The 19,844-nt window shown below is 40.8% G+C and overlaps 1 pseudogene; it reads right to left on the bottom strand.

Moving 5' to 3' along the window:
• The window catches only part of LOC129397761 (large ribosomal subunit protein uL15-like), a 67,358-nt pseudogene extending 52,821 nt beyond the window's left edge, over positions 1 to 14,537 (bottom strand).
• Between the last annotated feature and the right edge of the window lie 5,307 nt (positions 14,538 to 19,844).

Genomic DNA, 19,844 nt, shown 5'->3' with positions numbered 1-19,844 from the left:
ACAGAAACCCTTATCAAATATAGAAAGGCTGGAAAGCAGCCAATTGTCAGAAAAGCCTGGGTGGACTGTACCCAAGGCAAAAAGACCCAACTGGAGAGATAAGCTGGTGTTACTTTGTGAAAAGGGCCCGGTTGGTTGCCTCGGTTACAGAGCTCCAGTATCCTCTATCCCCCACCCCCTCCTTCTCTAGTTCTTTTGGGATGGCAATATGTCAGTGTTAAATCACACTTAAACATAAACCAATCATGACAACACTGTTTCCTGTTTTCCCAGACTTCCTTGCAGATAAGGATGGCCAGGTAACCTCATTGTGGCCAATGAGCTATTTAAGTAAGTTTGTTGGGTAACTTTTTGGAAAAGATTTTGCATTTATAATGACATGGACAAGCATGATTAGCATTAAATCTGCATTAAATGTAAATATAATGTTTAGTGATAGAACAGCCATTTTGGGATTATTAGGCCCTAAGCATGAGGGAAAGTTTCAAGAGAAGGATTAAGATGCTAGCCCACTCAGGGACTTCTTTTTCTGGCCAAAGTGAGACTAGATTTACCCTTCTGCTTGAAGTGAACATAAAAGATGACAGAATATATGAAATGACAGATTTTTTAAGACATTGGGACATCAGACAAGAAGAACAGAGATACAAAAGGGCTGGGGTGTGGGGGTGGGGAAGGTGAGCACTATGATTGCCCTGGATTACCGCCTTGAAAGAGTTTTCAGGCTGTGGAGGAAGCGGAATCCAGGCCGAGGCCAGCAGACTAAGTTGAGACCATAGAGCCAAGCCACCAAGAACAACGCTGCTAAATCTTGCAGGCCAGAGTACCACAGAAGAGATTGCTGTGCACTGCCAGCAATCCAGAGATCTGCAGAGGGCCCTCCTTGAGCTTCAGCCAAGTACTGATCACCACATGCATGTGAGGAAACCACCTAAGACCAGGAAGGAAACCACCCAAACGGATTATGGGATGTTGCCTGACCACAATGGAATTAAAATAAAAATTAATAACAGAAAGATCTCTGAAAAATCTCCAAATATTTGGAAACTAACTATGATCAAAGAAATCAACAGGAAAATTACAGAGTGGTTTGAACTTAAAAAAAAAAGTAAGAAGGAAAAAACATAATACATTTTATGAAATGCCACTTAAACAGTGCTTAAGGGGAAAACCATAGCACTAAACATCAATATTAGCAAGAAGAAAAATCTTAAAATCAATGGTCTCAAATCAATGGTCTTAACATCCATCTTAAAACAAAACAAAACAACAACAAAAAAGGCTGGGCGTGGTGGCTCACGCCTGTAATCCCAGCACTTTCGGAGGCCAAGATGGGTGGATTGCTTGAGGCCAGGAGTTCGAGACAAGCCTGGCCAACTTGGCAAAACTGCATCTCTAGTAAAAATACAAAAATTAGCCAGGCGTGGTGCACGCCACCCTGTAATCCCAGCTACTCTGGAGGCTGAGGCAGGAGAGTTGCTTGAACCCAGGGGGTGGAGGTTGCAGTGAGCCGAGACCATGCCACTGCACTCCAGCCTGGGAGACAAAGCAAGACTCTGTCTCAAAAACAAAACAAAACAAAACACAGAAAAAAAGCCAATAAAACCCAAAGTCAGCAAAAGAAAGGAAATAATAAAGATCAGATTAGTGAAAGAAACCAAAATATTTTACCCCAAAATAGACTTCAACATATTTTGAAATGGCTGGTCTGAGGGCCTGCAAGCAGAAGTAGCCCTGTGGAGCTATCTTTTGTTGGGGGTGATTTGCATTTGTAGAGGAAGTAAATGACAGATGCAAACAGGCTTTCTCTGAAGGCCCCTTGTCCAGATCTAGGAAATATTAATGAGAGTCTGAAACCTTTAAAAGTCTGATGGGAACATTTCCCACTGGCTACCATCTCTTCTTTGTGAGGGCTGCTATCTCTGAGGTTTCATCTGCCTAGCAAGACTGCCCTTGCTAGCCAGGGCTTTCCTCTTCTCTCTCCTGTAACCTGTCTGGCCACCATAACCTGTTTTGCCATGCTTTAAGCCCCTATTCTTTTTGTAATCTCAAGATGGTATAAAAGTGCCAACCATCTGGCCATTTGAGTTCTTATATTTGTATGACTACTGTATACGTTAATAAATCTGTATGGTTTTTCTCCCATTAATGTGCCTTTTGTCAGTTGATTTTCAGTGAAACTTCAGAGGATGAAGGGGAAACTAAAACAAGGGGGAGTTTTCCCTTGGCCCCTACAGTAGAAGTCAATAAAGTAGAAAACAGAAGAAAAATAGAGAAGATCAATGAAACAAAAAAACAGCTTTTTGGAAGATCAGTATAATTGAAAAAACTTATCAGGAAAAAAAAAAAAAAGATGCTGGGCATAGTGGCTCATGCCTGTAGCCCAGCACTTTGGGAGGCTGAGGTGGGCAGACTGCTTGAGCCCAGGAGTTCCAGACCAGCCTAGGCAACATGGCAAAACCCCATCTCTACAAAAAATACAAAAAATTAGCCAGGCATTGTGGCATGTGCCTGTAGAGCTGCTCAGGAGGCTGAGAGGTGGGAGGATCTCTTGAGCCCAGGAGGTCAAGGTTGCAGTGAGTTGTGATCATGCCACTGCACTCCATCCTGGGTGACAGAGTGAGACCCTGTCTCAAAAACAAAAAAACAAACAAACAAAAAAAGAAGAGGCCGGGCGCAGTGGCTCACGCCTGTAATCCCAGCACTTTGGAAGGCCAAGGTGGGAAGATCATCTGAGATCAGGAGTTTGACACCAGCCTGGCCAACATAGTGAAACCCCATCTCTACTAAAAATATAAAAATTAGCTGGGTGTGGTGGTGTGTACCTGTAATCCCAGCTACTCAGGAGGCTAAGGCAGGAGAATCACTTGAACCTGCGAGACGGAGCTTGCAGTGAGCCGAGATCGCACCATTGCACTCCAGCCTGGGCGACAGAGCAAGACTCCATCTCAAAAAAAAAAGAAAGAAGGAAGAAGGAAGGAAGGAAGGAAGGCAAGAAGGCAGGAAGGAGATATAAATTGCCAATGTCAGAAATTATACAGGTGATATCATTTCTACGTGATTCTCCATGTAGATTCTACAAATTTTAAAAGGATACGGATTCTACAAATATTAAAAGGATAATGGAATATTATGAATAATTGTATGCCAATAAAATTGATAGCTGAGATGAAATGGAAAAAAATACCTTGAATTATACAAATTGCCAAAGTTTACTCAGAAAGACACAGACAACCTGAATAGCCTTATATTGATTGAAGAAATTGAATTTGTCATTAAATGTGTTCCAATAAATAAAACTCAAGGTCCAGATGGCTTCACTCATAAAATCTACCAAACATTTAAGGAAGAAATAATACTAATACTATAGAATCTCTTCCTAAGAAATTGAAAATGAGGAAAATACTTCCCAGCTCATTCTACGAGGCCACTATTACTCATACGAAAATTAAACCAAAATATTATAAGAAATCTATAGCCTAATGTCCCATATTAATATAGATGCAAAAATTCTGAACAGATAATAGGAATACAAAGTTGGTTTAACATTGAAAAATCTATCAATGTATTTCTCCACATAAAGTAAAAACCAACTCCATATGATCATCTCAATAGATGCAGAAAAAGCACTCAACAAATTCAGCATTAATCCTGATACTAACTCTTAGCAAACTGGAAATAGGAAGACTCTTCCATAACCTGATAAAAGGCGTTTACTAAAATGTAGTTTACAACATACCTTATGATGAAAGACTGAATGCTTTCCTTCTAAGTTCAGGAACAAGACAAGGATGACTGCTCAACACTTCTACTCAATATTGTCCTTGAGGTGCTAGTTAGGGCAATCAGGGAAGAAAAAGAAATACGAAGCATCCAGATTGGCAAGAAAGAAATATAATTGTCTATTCATAGACAGCATAAACTGCAGAAAATCCAGCGAAATCTACAAAAAAAGCTATTATAATGAATAAGTTAGTTTGGCAATGTTGTAGGATGTTTGTACAACATTAAAAAAATCAATTGTATTCATATTCACTAGCACAGAACTATCAGGTATTGACATTAAAAAATACAAATTACAATAGCATAAAATACCTGAAATACCTAAGTATAAATCTAACAAAAAAATCTTTAATGTCTGTATATTGTAAACATTATTGCAAGAAAATTTAAAAACATAAATGAACAGGTAAAATGTTTTCATGAATCTAAAAACTTAATATTGTTACAATGTCATTCCTCCCCAGTCTATAGATTTGATACAATCCAAACCAAAATCCCAAGAGGCTTTTTTTTTGTGGAAATTGACAAGTTAATTTAAAAATTCATATTGTAACGCGAAGGACCAAGAATAGCTAGCCATCTTTAGGAAAAAAATAATGTAGGACTTACATTACTGGATTTCAAGACTTATGATAAAGCTACAATAACCAAGACAGGATAATACTGACAAAGCTAGACAAATAAATAGAACAGAGAGACCAGAAATAAACTCACACATATATTGACAACTGATCTTTCATAAAATTGCAAAAGCAAGTCAGTGGAGGAAGATAGTTTTCTAAACAAACTAGATGCTAGAATGATAGATTGAATATCCATGTAGAAAAAAAAAAGTGAAGTCTGGTCCATACCTCACACTATCTACGAAATTTAATTCAAAATGGATCATAGATAGAAATGTAAAATCTAAAACTACAAAATTCTAGAAGATATAGAAAACATTTGTAACTCTGGGTCACAAAGATTTCTTAGATATATCTCTAAAAGCATGATGCATAAAAGAAATAATTGATACACTGAATTTTATTGAAATTAAAAACTGTGTTTTTGAAAGACACAGTCAAGAGAATGAATAGATAAGCCTCATACTGGGAGATAATATTTGCAAGTCATACATCTGGTAAAAATAATATATAACTCTGAAAACCTGATAACAGGAAAACAAACAACTCAATAAAGAAGTAGGGAAAATTTTGGACAGTCATCTTACCAAGAAAATGTATTGAAAATAAGCACATAAAGAGAATCTCAACAGCATTAAGGAAATGCAAATTAAAAGCACAATGCGCTGGGCACAGTGGCTTATGCCTGTAATCCCAGCACTTTGGGAGGCAGAGGTGGGCGGATCACATGAGGTTGGCAGTTCAAGGCCAGCCTGGTCAACATGGTGAAACCCCGTCTCTACTAAAAATACAAAAATTAGCCAGGTATGATGGTGTATGCCTGTAGTCCCAGCTACTTGGGAGGCTGAGGCAGGAGAATCTCTTGAACCCAGCAGTCGGAGGTTGCAGTGAGCAGAGATCACACCACTGCACTCCAGCATGGGCGACAGAGCAAGACTCTGTCTCAAAACAACCCAAAACCAAAACCAAAACAACAACAACAACAACAACAAAAACAAAAATCCATGATGAGATACACTATACAACTTTTAGAATGGCTAAAAGCTTTCTTTTTTAACCACCATACCAAGTGCTGGCAAGGAGGTACAAGAACTGGAACTCTCATACACTGCTGGTAGGGAAGTAACGTGGTAGAACCACACTGAAAACATTTGGGGTTTTATTAAAACAAATTCAATATTTATTTACCATACGACCCAGCCATCCTACTCCTAGATATTTACCCAAGAGGAAAGAAAATGTAGTTCATACATACCATTTTTTTTTTTGGTTGTTTATTTGGAGACAGAGTCTCGCTTTGTCACCCAGGCTGGAATGACTGGCAGGATCTCGGCTCACTGCAACCTCCACCTCCCAGGTTCAAGCTGTTCTCCTGCCTCAGCCTCCTGAGTAGCTAGGACTATAGTTGCCTGCAACCACGCCCAGCTAATAATTGTATTTTTTAGCAGAGATGGGGTTTCGTCATGTTGGCCAGGTTGGTCTCAAACTCCCGATCTCAAGTGATCCACCCAGCTTGGCCTCCCAAAGAGCTGAGATTATAGGCATGAACCACTGTGCACGGCCATACATAGACTTTTACACAAATGTTCTTAGTAGCTTTATTTGTAATAATCAAAAACTGGAAACAACCTAAATGCCCTTCAATAAGTGGGCAACATTTATGGATAAACAAAACATAATATATCCATAAATGAAATACTCTTTAGTAATAAAAAGAAAGAAACTATAGATACACACTACAACATGGATCAATCTAAAAATAATTATGCTGAGTGAAAGAAGCCAGACAGAAAAGAGTACATACTACTCTATAGAAAATTCTAGAAAATTCGAATCAGGCTACAGTGACAGAAAGCAGGTCCATGGTCACCTGAGGAGTACAGGAAGAGACAGGAGGGAGAGATTATAAAGGGGAACCAAGAAACTTTTGGGGGTGATAGACATGTTCACTATCTTGATTGTTGGGTTGGTTTCATGGGCATATACAAATGTCAAATTATCAAATTGCACCCTTTATGTGGCATTTATTCCATATCAAGTATACCTCTTTAAAGCTATTTTTAAAAGAAGGAAAAAAAAAAGATTGCTATCCCTGACATTGTTGAGCTACTTAACCAATGGACTGCCTATCTCTAAATCTTTTGATTATGAAAAAAAAAAAATGAAGCCATAGTAAGTCAGTTTTCCTGTTACTTGCAGCTGGAAGCATAACTTACCACTGCAACTATACAACACCTTGGCTTATATAATAAAAGTCACAGAATATTCAAGCTTGAAGAGATCTTGGGGATCAGCCATTCAAAGCCTATCCTGCCTGCCCCACTCCACCGCCATCCCCCCCACCTTTTCTTTACAGATAAGGAAACAGAAATTCAGAAGCGTGGAGGGACTTGCCCAGACTGACACAGCAGATCTATTAGGAGCTGCAGGATGAGAGCCGCAGTGTCCCGGTGTCCTGACTCCAAAAGCTGGGCTCTTTCCAGTGCACCATATCGCAGTCTGCCTTTTCAATTTTTAATTTCTAAATTTTATTTCCTTAAAACAGCAAAGAGAAAAAAATACAGGGTGGAATTTAATGCTTACAAGTAGAATTACCTAGAGGAATCATTGTATGTTTTATAAATGAGGCAACAGAGCCTTGGGGTGCAGATGAGAAAGGGATATTTTCTCTTAGTCACAAAGCCAACATTAAACACAGGCCTCTTGAGACACTACTTGCCCTAATGATTCTCAAATATATGACTTATTTCTAGTAGTCAACACCTGCCTTTGTGAAATAAACACTCTCTATGTGTGTGTGCCTGGAATAGCAATCCTGATGTTTCTAAGGGTATTCACATTTTAAAAGTGAAGTGTAAAAATTCAGTCATTTTGTGTTGGTTGACATTTTTTAAATGGCATGTCTTTTTTTATAACTGAAAACTAAATTTTGTTTAGGTTAGGCTTACACATGAAGAGCTGAAAGGTTGTTTTATTCCTTAAATGTTCCCATCTTTGAGCAGAGGCCAAACAATGAAAATTCTAGCTGGGATAGAATAAGAACGTTATTATCACCAAGTCATGGGTAACTGAAATTTTCCTGGTTCCACATGCTATTAATATCCTATGTGTCAAACAAAAGTTAGGAACTGCTAAAGAAAATATTATTCAGTCCTTCTTATTAAAGCACAGTAAGGAAGACTTTATTGAGGCCCTCGCTATAGGTACAGTGACAACTGCAATGAGGTTTTGGAGTTGGGGAGGAAGATTGAGTTCAACTGTGAATACTGCATGAGCAAGTGGAAATTTATAGCCAAGGAGGAGGGTGGGGACCAGTGGATGGAAAACTACTAAGAGGGAACATCAGGGGTAAGGGGGATTCTGACTAGACAGGCCTAACAGGATTCTTGCTGAAGACAGGCCAGGGTGATCAGACCTCACCTGGGGGATGGTGGAGGACGAGGAACCTCATTAGATATCAACGGGGATCAGATATCAAGGGTGGATGTTTGGGGGGGATTCTTGTGAAACTGACTTAGCTGGGCTCTTTGCTAAAACTGGATTTCCCAAGGAAGTGCGCTGATAGGTTCTAAAAGGTTTAGGAGCCTAAAATTTGGCCAAGCAAAGAATCTTTGTCAGAACACAGCATCGACCTAAAGAAAGAAACTGAGGAAAATTAATATAGGTAGAGAGTTTATTTGGGCCAACGGTGGGGACTGCCAACTGAGAAACTCTTCCAAGTTGCTTTGGGGAGTGCTCCAGAGAACAAAGGGCAGGCATGAGTTTTTAAAGAAAAAAGGACAAATCAGGAGAGGAGGTGATTACAAACGTTGTTTTTCAGAATTTTCATTGGTTCCCAGAAATAACATTCATCAGTATTGGCTATATACGTTGTTAAACTATGGGGTATGAGTTATGGCGTTCAGAGTGTGGCATTGCTAGGTGGCGACACTCAGTTTAGAGTCCATACAGCAGGCGGTTTCAAGAGATGATTATTCATCTCAAGGTGGGGAAGTGCGGCAAGACTGATGCCTCATTCCTATGCTTTGCTGGGCCTGGTAATTTTAAAGGGACTGCATCACTCAGGTGTTTCTTGTCTTTCTCAGTCTCTCACCTGCGTGGTTATTTTACTTTGCTTTCCTAGAGCACAGCACCAATACACATACCTTATACAACCTTACACACATACCTTGCTATCCTTCCTTTATAAGAAAGGTGACTCCAAATCTGAGCTCACAGGGGATGTTGGAAAGTCAAAGTGACTTGGGGAAAAGTTATTGAAATGACTACATTTTTGACAAATATGAACAAACGATAAGAAAAGATGAAAGGAATTGAAATCACTCAGCCTCAGACAAGTTAAGAAGACATTCAATCTCCACCTGATATTATTTTCAAGACTTCCTGACCAAATTCTGCTGAAATTGTTCACGACATTAATTACATGGTAAGAAAGACGCTGATATTTGCCTCTCTGATATCCATTCCAGCTTCTTCTTCACCAAGCAGAAACACAGTTTTGTTTAGGAGTGGCACAACCTGACAAAAATCCTCTCCCTGGCCAAACTCTAGCCAGGCCCCTCTGAGCCCTCTTCTTGGTTAGGCCTCAACCTTGGCCTATAAGAATGACAGACTCTTGGCACAAATGATTTCCACCCTTTACCCTCCATATATATGCATATATATATATATATTTGAGACAGGGTCTCACTCTGTCATCTAGGCTGGAACACAGATGCTCAATCTCGGCTCACTGCAACCTCTGCTTCCCAGGCTCAAGTGATCCTCCAGCCTCAGCCTCCCGAGAAGCTGGGAATACAGGCATAAGCCACCAATACCCAGATAATTTTTATATTTTTTTGAGAGACAGGGTTTCGCCATGTTGCCCAGTTGGTCTCAAACTCCTGAGCTCAAAGCAATCTGTCCACCTCAGCCTCCCAAAGTGCTGGGATTACAGGTGTGAGCCACTGTACCTGGATAACCCTCCATATATATATATATGGTTTTTTTGTTTTTTTTTTTTTAGACAGAGTCTCGCTCTGCCGCCCAGGCTGGAGAGCAGTGGTGCAATTTCAGCTCAATGCAAGCTCCGCCTCCTGGGTTCATGCCATTCTCCCGCCTCAGCCTTCCAAGTAGCTGGGACTACAGGCGCCCACCACCATGCCCGGCTAATTTTGTTTTTGTATTTTTAGTAGAGACAGGGTTTCACTGTGTTAGCCAGGATAGTCTTGATCTCCTGGCTCCTGGATCACGATGGTCTTGTGATTTGCCCGCCTTGGCCTCTCAAAGTGCTGGGATTACAGGCATGAGCCACTGCGCCCGGCCCATGTATTTTTAAAAAATCTTTGACTGCAAGGATTTTACTATGTATTTTTATGTTTAATTCATAGTAGGTGCATATACTTATGCACTTACTATGGTACATAGTAGGTACGTATATTATGGGGTACATGAGATATTTTGATACAGGCATACAATGCGTAATAATCCCATTATGGAGAATGGAGCATACCCTCCGTATTAAGAGACTTGACCAGACACTAGGGTCGTTTCCAGTGTCGTTAAAGTGCCCCTTTAAAGTACCTGCCTGAGAAAAGCAAAGGCTTCGAGGAGAATTCACTATTTGTTTTTAGCCAACCCCTGAGGATAAGCCCCACCACTTTCAGAGCATTTACTATAAAGGGCTTACAATTGAGGATCCTCTTGCTGCCCCTTTGAGATATCTAGATATCACCTACAACTCAGGGGTATCTTACTCAAGCATGTGAAGGTAATTCCTTTACAATGATAATCATCAGGAAGGAAGGGGCCTCTGTCTCCCAGCCTGTGTGGAATCCTAACTTCAATAAATGCCAGCTGGCAGATGCAGCTGCCTCATGGGCATTTACACTGACCAACCCTTGTAATTTTTCACCCTAACTCTACTGAGCCCCACTCAACCCCTCCCTGCTGCCTCATTCTCCCTTTATTTTTTATCGAGACAGGGTCTCGTTTTGTTGCCCACAGCCATGTGCCACCACACCTGGCTAATTTTTTTGTGTGTGTGACAAGGTCTCAACTCCTCCTGCCTCCACCTCCCAAAGTGCTGGGATTACAGGTGTGAGCCACAGCACCAGGACCATCCTCCCTTTAAAATACCCACTCACTTCTGTGCAAATCAGAGTTGAGTTCAGTTCACACTGGACCCTCTTCCCTACTACAATTGTGTATTATGGGCTAAAAGCCGTCCTTACCACTTTAGTGTCCAGCTGTATTTACCTTGGATGGTGCTGAGTAAAATTATTCCCCCACCCCATTCCCTGCAGCAAAGGGTGGCCAGGGGACACTCACCTGACCACTGAGACATACGCTGAGTTTCTGGGAAGACATTTTTCTCTTGCCCTCCTGCACTCCTCCCTCACACCTTCTTTTCTGATGGCACAGGGACAGGAAGCCTGGAGACGCAGCAGCCACCTGGAAATATGAGGTCACAAGCATGAGGAAGACACAGCAGGTAGCAGATTGCCTCCTGAAATTCTACTAAGATGTTTCGCAGGCATTTCAGTCACAACATGCCCAAAAAGGAACTCTAGGTCTTTCCATTTCTACCTTTGGAATTTCCAATTTTGATAAATATCATTGCCACCCATGTGTTGCTATTGTCAGAAGTTTGGCAGATATCATTGACTGACTCTTCTCCTCGCAGACTCCTTGCATTCATTTTTAAAAAAATTGTGGCATAAACAATTTACCATTTCAACCATCTAATTTTTTTTTTTTTTTTTTTTTGAGACAGAGTCTTGCTCTGTCGCTCAGGCTGGAGTGCAGTGGCACAATCTCAGCTCACTGCAGCCTCTGCCTCCCAGGTTCAAGCCATTCTCCTGCCTCAGCCTCCCAATCTTTTTAATTTTTATTTTGTTTTATATTTTGGAGAGATGGGATTACAGGCATGAGCTGCCACACTTGGCCATTTTAACCATTTTAAAGTATACAGTTCAGTGGGGTTTGACACATTCACAATGTTGTGCAAACATCACCATTATCTAGTTCTAGAATCTTTTAATCACCCCAAAAGAAAGTCCCATATTCATTAAGCAGCACTTCCTATTCCTCCCTTCCTCCAGCTCCAGGCACTAATTTGCTTTGTGTTTCTGTGGATTTGCCTATTCTGGATATTTCATAAAAATGAAACCATATAATATGTGGCGTCTGTGTCTGACTTCTTTCATTCAGGATAATGTTTGCAAGGTTCATCCATGTTGTAGCATGTATCAGTACTATTCCTTTTGGTGGCCAAATAATATTCCATTGTATGGATATACCACATTTTGCTTATGCATTCATCAGTTGAGGGACATTTGGGTTGTTTCTATCTTTTAGCTATTGTGAATAATGCTGCTATGAGCATTTGTGTTTAAGTTTTTGTTTGACCATCTCTTTTAAATTTTCAGGGTTACATACTTGAGAGGAATTGCTGGGTCATATGGTAATCTGTGTTTAACTCACTGAAGAACAATAAACAATTTTCCACAGCAGCTACCTAATTTTACATTTCCACCAGCAAAATATGAGGGTTCCAATTTTTCTGCGTCCTCACTACACTTATTATTTTCTGGTATTGTTTTTAATTATAGTCACCCTAGTGGGCATGAAGTGGTATCTCACTGTGGTTCTAAGTTATATTTCCCTACTGACTCATGATGTTGAGCATCTTATCATGTGCTTTGTTGGCCATTGTATACATTTCTTCTTTGAAGAAAAGTCTATTCAAGTCCTTTGTCCATTTTTATTTATTTATTTATTTTTTGAGACAGGGCCTTGCTCTGCCACCAAGGCTGGAGTGTAGTGGTGTGATCATAGCTCACTGCAGCCTCAACCTCCTGGGCTCGAGCGATCCTCCTGTCTCAGTCTCCCAAGTAGGTAGGGCTACAAGTGAATGCCACCATGCCCAGCTAATTTTTAAATTTTTTGTAGAGACAGTGTCTAACTCTGTTGCCTAGGCCTGTCTTGAACTCCTGGCCTCAATATCCTCCTGCCTCAGCCTCCCAAAATGCTGGGATTGCAGGTATGAGCCACCACATTCAGCTGCACATTTTATTTTTTTTAAAATGGCATCTCACTCTGTCACCCAGGCTGGAGTGCAGTGGCATGATCTTGGCTCACTGCAACCTCCACCTCCTGGGTTCAAGCAATTCTCCTGCCTCAGCCTCCCAAGTAGCTGTGATTACAGGCGTGTGCCACCATGCCTGGCTAATTTTTGTATTTTTAGTAGAGGTGGGGTTTTACCATGTTGGCCAGGCTGGTCTTGAACTCCTGACCTCAAGTGATCCAACCACCTCAGCCTCCCAAGGCTGAGGATTACAGGTGTGAGCCACTGCATCCAGCCTCCACCTGCACATTTAAAATGGAATTGTTTGGTTTCTAGTTGTAAGCATCCTTTATGTATTCTGGATACTAGACCCTTATCAGATGTGTGATTTGGTGAATATTTTCTCCATTCTGTGAATTGTCTTTTCAGTCTCTTGGTAGTATCCTTTGATGCTACAGGGGCCAAGGGAAAACTTCCCCTTTGCCCTCTGAAGTTCTGCTGAAAAATCACCTGAAAAAAGGCAGATTAATAGGGGAAAATGATATGCAAACTTACTAGCCTGTGTGGGAAAAAACCATAGAATGATTGCCCAACCCCACAATGGGGCACAGATAGTTACATTCCCTTCTTAGTGCGGGAAGGGAGACAAAGCATTGTGGATAATTTTAGCAGGGATAGTAAATGATTTTTAGGGGAATTCAGGGGGCTTGAAGAACAAAGTCTGTTTGAAGGACAAAGTCTGTTGAACCCACAGAGCCGACGATGATTCTTGACAAAAGTCTGTCCAGGTGTGTTAACAGATTTCAGTCTTTCTGCAATATGAGTTCAGTTAATGAAAACCCAAGGAAGGGACCAGAGGTAATTGCTTTCTTTCTTTCTTTCTTTTTTTTTTTTTAAAAGTAGTTAGCATTTAATGAACCTCCCTCCATGTGGCTTCAAGCCACCAGGACACAGATCCCCTGCAACTCCCTTCATTTTCTCCTCAGCTCTTCTGCTGAAGAATTTGGCCTTCATGATGACAGGTTGCTTTGGGAGCTTTCCCTTTCCCAGAACTTTGTAGTAGCCCAATAGCGCCACATCAATGATGGGAGCAGCCCCAGTCTTGTTTTCAGCAGCATTCGCCCATGTCTGCTCACTGACCAAAGTCCACAGTTTGTCAAGGCTGACAGTTGGGCAGAAGCTCTGGTTCCTCTTTAAGTGGTAATGCGTCCTACCAACTTTCCCAAAGTAGCCTGGGTGGTATTTGCTGAAGCTGGTCCTGTGGTGATGCGTGCCACCAGCATTACCGTGGCCTCCAGGGTGCTTCTGGTGCTTCCCTTATAGGGTCATGGCTGTGGATCATGTGGCCCCGAAGTTTCCAGGTCTTCCTCAGTCTGGATGGCATGTTGGTGGCCCGGACGAAAGAGCAATTGCTTTCTTCTTTGGTGAGTCCAGACTTTAGGCAGATTTGAGAACTCAGAGAACTTCATCCTGAGCTTAGGGAGAGATAAAAAATTGAGAGGCAAGAGGCAGGGGGAGGGTCAGAGAGACCTTGAGGCTTCTTGCTCAGTTCAGCATGTCAAAGCGCCATACTTTGGGGTATCGGTTTCTGAACCCCAACAATGTATAAAAGTTTTTCACTTTGTTGAAGTCCAGTTCATCTACTTTTTCTTCTGGTGCTTGTGCTCTATGTGTCTTACATCCATTCTTGAGTGTTTTATTCCATGCACAGAGCATAAGGATATTTCAAATACCTCAATCTGATCATGACTCCCTTGCTTAACACCTTCAATAGTTTCCCATTGTATTTAAGATAAAGTTCAAAATCCTCTCTATGGACTACAAGGCTATGCGTGATTTGGTCCCTGTCCTTCTTTTGGCCTCATTTTTCCATATTTTTCCTCACCTTCTTTGCCATCGGTTTCTCAAGTATAACAGGCTCTCTTAAATCCCAAGACCTCACTTGCCACGGTTCCTGCCTGGAATGGTCATCCTCCCCTCTTCTGTACTTTGCTAATTCTAATTCATTCATCATTTTAAGTGTCACTTCCACGGGAAAGCCTTCCTTAACCCTCTGCTCCAAACTTATTCCCAGCTTGCGAAAGGTAGAATTTTGCAAGCCGATTGTTAAACACCGCCATTATTATAAATTAAGTGGTATACATTTACAATTAAGTTATAATAAAAACAAATGCGAGAAACACTTAAAACTTTTCATGTTCTAATTATTTTATTATATTCTACATTTGTGCTCCTGAGGTCACAATGGAAATAGAACGGAATGTGTGGTGGAAATAGAACAGAGTGGCCTGCTACTGTGTGTGCATCTTGTGCTAGCTAACCCTGCTGTGGTGGCAGGAGAGCTTGACATCAGCCATGGGGGGAGTATTTGAGCAAAGACTACAAATCAGGCTGGTTTAGTGAGGCTTTCTGGAAAGCAGGGGTTAACATTCACACTGCCAGTCAGATTTCCCATTACATGCTGACATGGCATCTTGAACTTGTCTACTGTGGTCCTTTCCGTGGATGGAATCTTTCAATTTATTATTTGAAATAGTATATTTAATGTCTGTGTTTCTTACAAGAATGTGAACTCTGGGAGGGAATGGGGTGCACATTGTTCCCTATTGATATCTGTATCCCCAGCACCTAGCACAGTTCTTGGCACTGGATAAATACTTAATCATTTGTTGACAGAAGGTCAATAAGGCCCAAGAAGCAAAGTCCAATGTTTTAAATATAGATGGGTCGATGGCAGGCATTCATCTTGGAAAGTATAAAGTTTTCCATTTCACTCATTGGCTACCTTGAGGGTTTAAATATTGATGATCATTTGATTATATTCAAAGCTTACCAGGTTTAAACATTTCTTTGATGCCTTTTTAATTAGATGATAGCTAGTGATGGCCAAAGGCGACTTGACCTTAGCTATGTATTAGTTTCTCATGGCTGCCATAATAAAGTAAGCCACCCAAACTGGATAGTTGAAGACAACAGGGACTCTTTCTGTCACAGCTCTGGAGGCTAAAAGTCTCAAAAATCAAGGGGTTCACACAGCCATGCTCCCTCCGAGACTCTGGATAGACTCCTCCCCTGCCTCTTCCTAGCTTCTGGTGGTGGCGAGCAGTCCTTGGTATTCCTTGGCTTGCAGCCGCATCACTCCAGTCTCCACTTCCATCTTCACAGAGTCTCCTCTTGTATTTTCTCAACATCTTCTTATAAAGACACCAGTCATATTGGATTAAAGGTCCACACTACTCAAGCAGGACCTCATCATAATTAATTACATCTAATTAGCCTATTTCCAAATAAGGTCACAGGCTGAGGTACTGGGGATTAGGATTTCAAGATTGCTTTTTTGGGGGACATAATTCAACATAACACCCTGCAAGTGGCCTGTTTCATACAGTGCATGCCTGGTGTATTACAACCAACTGGACCAGGCAGGTTCCAGCTCATCTGTACAGCTTCATGTGATTTGTCTATAAGGCTGTTTATTTCCTCTAGCTCCAGACCTTGCCTTGGTTATGAGTGGGGAGTATCTCAGAACCCCCAAATGACCTCAAGCCCAAATATAATTATTATATTTGTTTTGTTTGAAATAAAACAACCCACAAACCATAACTGACAGGGATTGGAACCTAGCATAAAAGCACAAAGACATACTTTTAGCCCCAGGCTGGGTTACCTGAGAAGAGGGAGCAATATTTGGGCCAATTCTATATAAGCATTGAAATGCCGGAATTGATCACTGCCCTCAGGTACTTCCAGTTAAAGAGGTGGTGAAGGTAGAGCGAGGCCCAGCCCTTCTGAGTCATTTCTCCATAAAAGCAGATTATGTCTCTACATCCTTCTGGGGACATTTATTTTCAGTAAGAATTCGTATAGACAGTGTTTGTCAAGCTAGAAAGATCCAGAGAAGTTAGCCAAATCACCCCTTTATTCTACAAAACCCAGAAGGCCAGAGAGGGGGCCTGTCTTGCCCAGGGTCATCAGGTTAGAGAGTGACAACGCCCAGGCTAGAACCCAGGTGGTCTCCATCCTGGGTAGGTGCTTAATCCACTGCTTTGCTGTAGCTTTGCGGTGTGAAGACCATGGCTGCAATGGCCAGCATCTTTTCCCTTGGTTCAAATGTAAGGTTAAAAACCCAAGGGAAGAGTATGGAGAGTAAACCAGTACAGACACGCTTCTGATATCCAGGAAACGACATGTCTACTATGACTTCCTAATGAGAAGACAGAAAGTTATATATTCTTTTTTTTTCTGGTCAATACAACATAGTAGGATTGCTACCACTAGAAGCATTATGGGAGAACAAAACACACGAGTATTAATGAGGCAGGTTTAACTCTTACTAACAAAATACTACCATCTTTGCAATCAGTTCTAAAAGTACTAGATTTGGAGTTCTGCAATCCAATTTCATTTTATTTAGGACTTAAGATTGTGAAATAGGAGCAGGAAAACCATTATCATCTGCTGTGATCATACTCTTATATCCCAGAGACCAACACAGCTCTCATTCTGCATTCCTGCGAAGGTAACTGAGTTAAAAGTGATTACCATTGTTAAAGTAAATTTGGCCTGAGAAAAGCCACCATACTGGCATACTTGAGTCCTTACATAATAACTGCAACCAAACTTAGTATGTAAATACACTGAAAACCCAGCTTAGGAGTATGCTTTTCTAACAGATAGCTGAGTCTCAGCCAATCACAGCAGCCATGCTTCAGTCAGTAGCAGGCAGCCACCTGCTCATGTTCAAATAAGGCAAGCACTGGACTGTAACCCATCCAGTTGTTTCTGTACCTCGCTTCCATTTTCTGTACATTGCATTTCTGTTTCTGTTCATAAGTATTATTCAACCAGAGTATTAAACTCCATGGGAGCCCCAGTTTCTCTGTACCTGTTTTGGTGCTGAGAACTGCCTGATTCATTTTTTGCCCAATTAAACTCTACTAAATGTAATTTGTCAAATGTTTCTCTTTTAACATCATTATTAAGTACTCTGATTTTTTTAAAAGGCTCTGGAAAATTTCTGGTTAAATGTGGTAGATTAGACACTTACTTTTATCTCCACTGTCTCATGAAATCCCACTAAAGTGATAGTAAAGGGGGAAAGAAGGCAAACCACAAGTTCTAAGGGATTGGAAATGGAGACGACTGAGAAAAAAAATCAACCGAAAAAAATATTGGGAGCTGGAAAGAGAAGAACGTGCATTGACTGGTTTATCAAACCAAGGGAAACAGAACCCCAAGCCTGCAGTAGGAGAAGGCAGCAAGAAGGTAACTCACTCTGCCGAACATGGCAGAACCTGGGACTCGGAAAGCAGGGGTGCAGAGAAGGGCTGCAAACAAGGCAGCTTAAATAAATGGGAGCAGCAAGGCTCCCAGATTCCCTTCTTGACCTACACCGCAGATGATGCCCTTTCTCCAATCCTGGCAGGAGACTGGAGGTTTACTCTGTGGAGAAACCAAATCAGAGAAGACTTGGGAATCCAAGCCAGGCCTGAGACAACCTATTGAAATTAGGTGAAAGTCTACATACCAAATGAAGAGATTTCATCCTTCTTCTCCTACTGCACCCTCGCAACACCAGCAGCCAGGCATATAAAAATCCATGCAGGAGATGAGGGGATTTGACTCTGGAGCCTCTGACTAGCCCAAGTTAGATCCTGACAAGTGGGTAGTTGGGTGAGGGGTGGTGTTCCACTGTGAAGAGATTGGGCCTTGCCTGATCTCTCAACGGTGGTTCTCAAACTCAGCTGCACATTAGAATCACCTGGAAAGCTTTAACATGTGCTAATGCCTGGAGATTCTGACTTAATTAGTCAAAAGTACACAGCCCCAGCGTCAGGAGTTTTAAATGTTCCCCAGGTGATTCTAATGTACAACTAAGCCTGAGAAACTCTACTTTAATAAAACCTATCCCTCAACACCTTCTTGTAAGTGCCTCTTTCCTGATCTTTACAAAGAACCAACTTTTAGTTTGATTGATTTTCCCTATTCTTTGTCCATTTTCTATTCCATTGATTTCTGATCTTATTTCCTTTTTTCTGCTTACTTTGGGTTTAATTTGCCCTTCTTTTTCTAGTTTCTTAAGGTGGAAACTTAGAACACTAATTCTTGACCCTTTTTGTTTTCTAAAAGCAGCATTTAATGCTAAAAATTATCTTAAATCACTGCTATAGCTGCATCCCACAAATGCTGTTACGTGGGGCTTTCACTCTTGTTCTGTTCAAAGTATTTCCTAATTTCTCTTGTGATTTTCTTCCTTGGCTTATGGGTTATTTAGAAGTATGATTGTTTAATTTCCAAGTATTTGGGGTTTTTCCAGATATCTTTCTGTTACTGGTTTTAAGTTTAATTGTGTTGTGGTCAGATAATATGCTTTGTATAATTTTGATCTTTTTTATGTATTAAGACTTGTTTTATGGCTCAGAATATGTTCTACCTTGGTGAATGTTTTATGTTCACTTAAAAAGAATGTGTATTCTGTTGCTGGGTGGAATGTTCTATAGTTGTTAATTAGTCAAATCAGTTGAGAGTGTTATACAAATTGCCTATATCCTGACTTATTTTTTTGAATCTTATTATTGTCATAAATTTTACTTTACAGGTATTTTAAACCCTGCAATACATCTTTTTAAAATTTAAATAATTATATTCAAAATAAAATTTAAAATAAGAAAAAATGTCTTCTATAATTACCTACATATTTATAATTTTCAGCATTCTTCATTCCTCCTCAGCCTCCCAAAGTTCTGGGATTACAGACATGAGCCACCACGCTTGGCCAGCATTCTTCATCGTTAAGTGTAAATCCAAATTTCCATTTGGTATCAATTTGCTTCCTCTTGAAGACCTTCCTTTAACATTGTTTTGTATTGTAGGCCTGCTGGCAATGAATTCTCTCTGCTTTTGGTTGTTTGAAAAAGCTATACAAGCAGCCAACAAACATATGAAAAAATGATCATCATCACTAATCATCAGAGAAATGAAAATCAAAACCACAATGAGATACCATCTCACACCAGTCAGAATGGCCATTATTAAAAAATCAGAAAATAACAGATGCTGGCAAGGCTGTGGAGAAAAGGGAACACTCACACACTGTTGGTGGGAATGTAAATTAGTGCAGCCACTGCGGAAAGCAGTTTGGAGATTTCTCAAAGGACTCAGAACTACCATTTGACCCAGCAATCTCATTACTGAGTATATGCCCAAAGGAAAAGAAATCATTCTACAAAAAAAACACATGCATGCTATTCACAATAGCAAAGACATGGAACCAACCTAGGTGCCCATCAACAGTAGAATGGATAAAGAAAACGAGGTGCATAAACACCAGGGAATACTACACAGTCACAAAAAAGAACAAAACTATGTCCTTTGCAGCAACATGGATGCAG

Source organism: Pan paniscus, chromosome 4, assembly GCF_029289425.2.
Source record: "Pan paniscus chromosome 4, NHGRI_mPanPan1-v2.0_pri, whole genome shotgun sequence".
Taxonomy (NCBI): Eukaryota; Metazoa; Chordata; class Mammalia; order Primates; family Hominidae; genus Pan; species Pan paniscus.
This window is presented reverse-complemented; position numbering and strand designations above follow the sequence as displayed.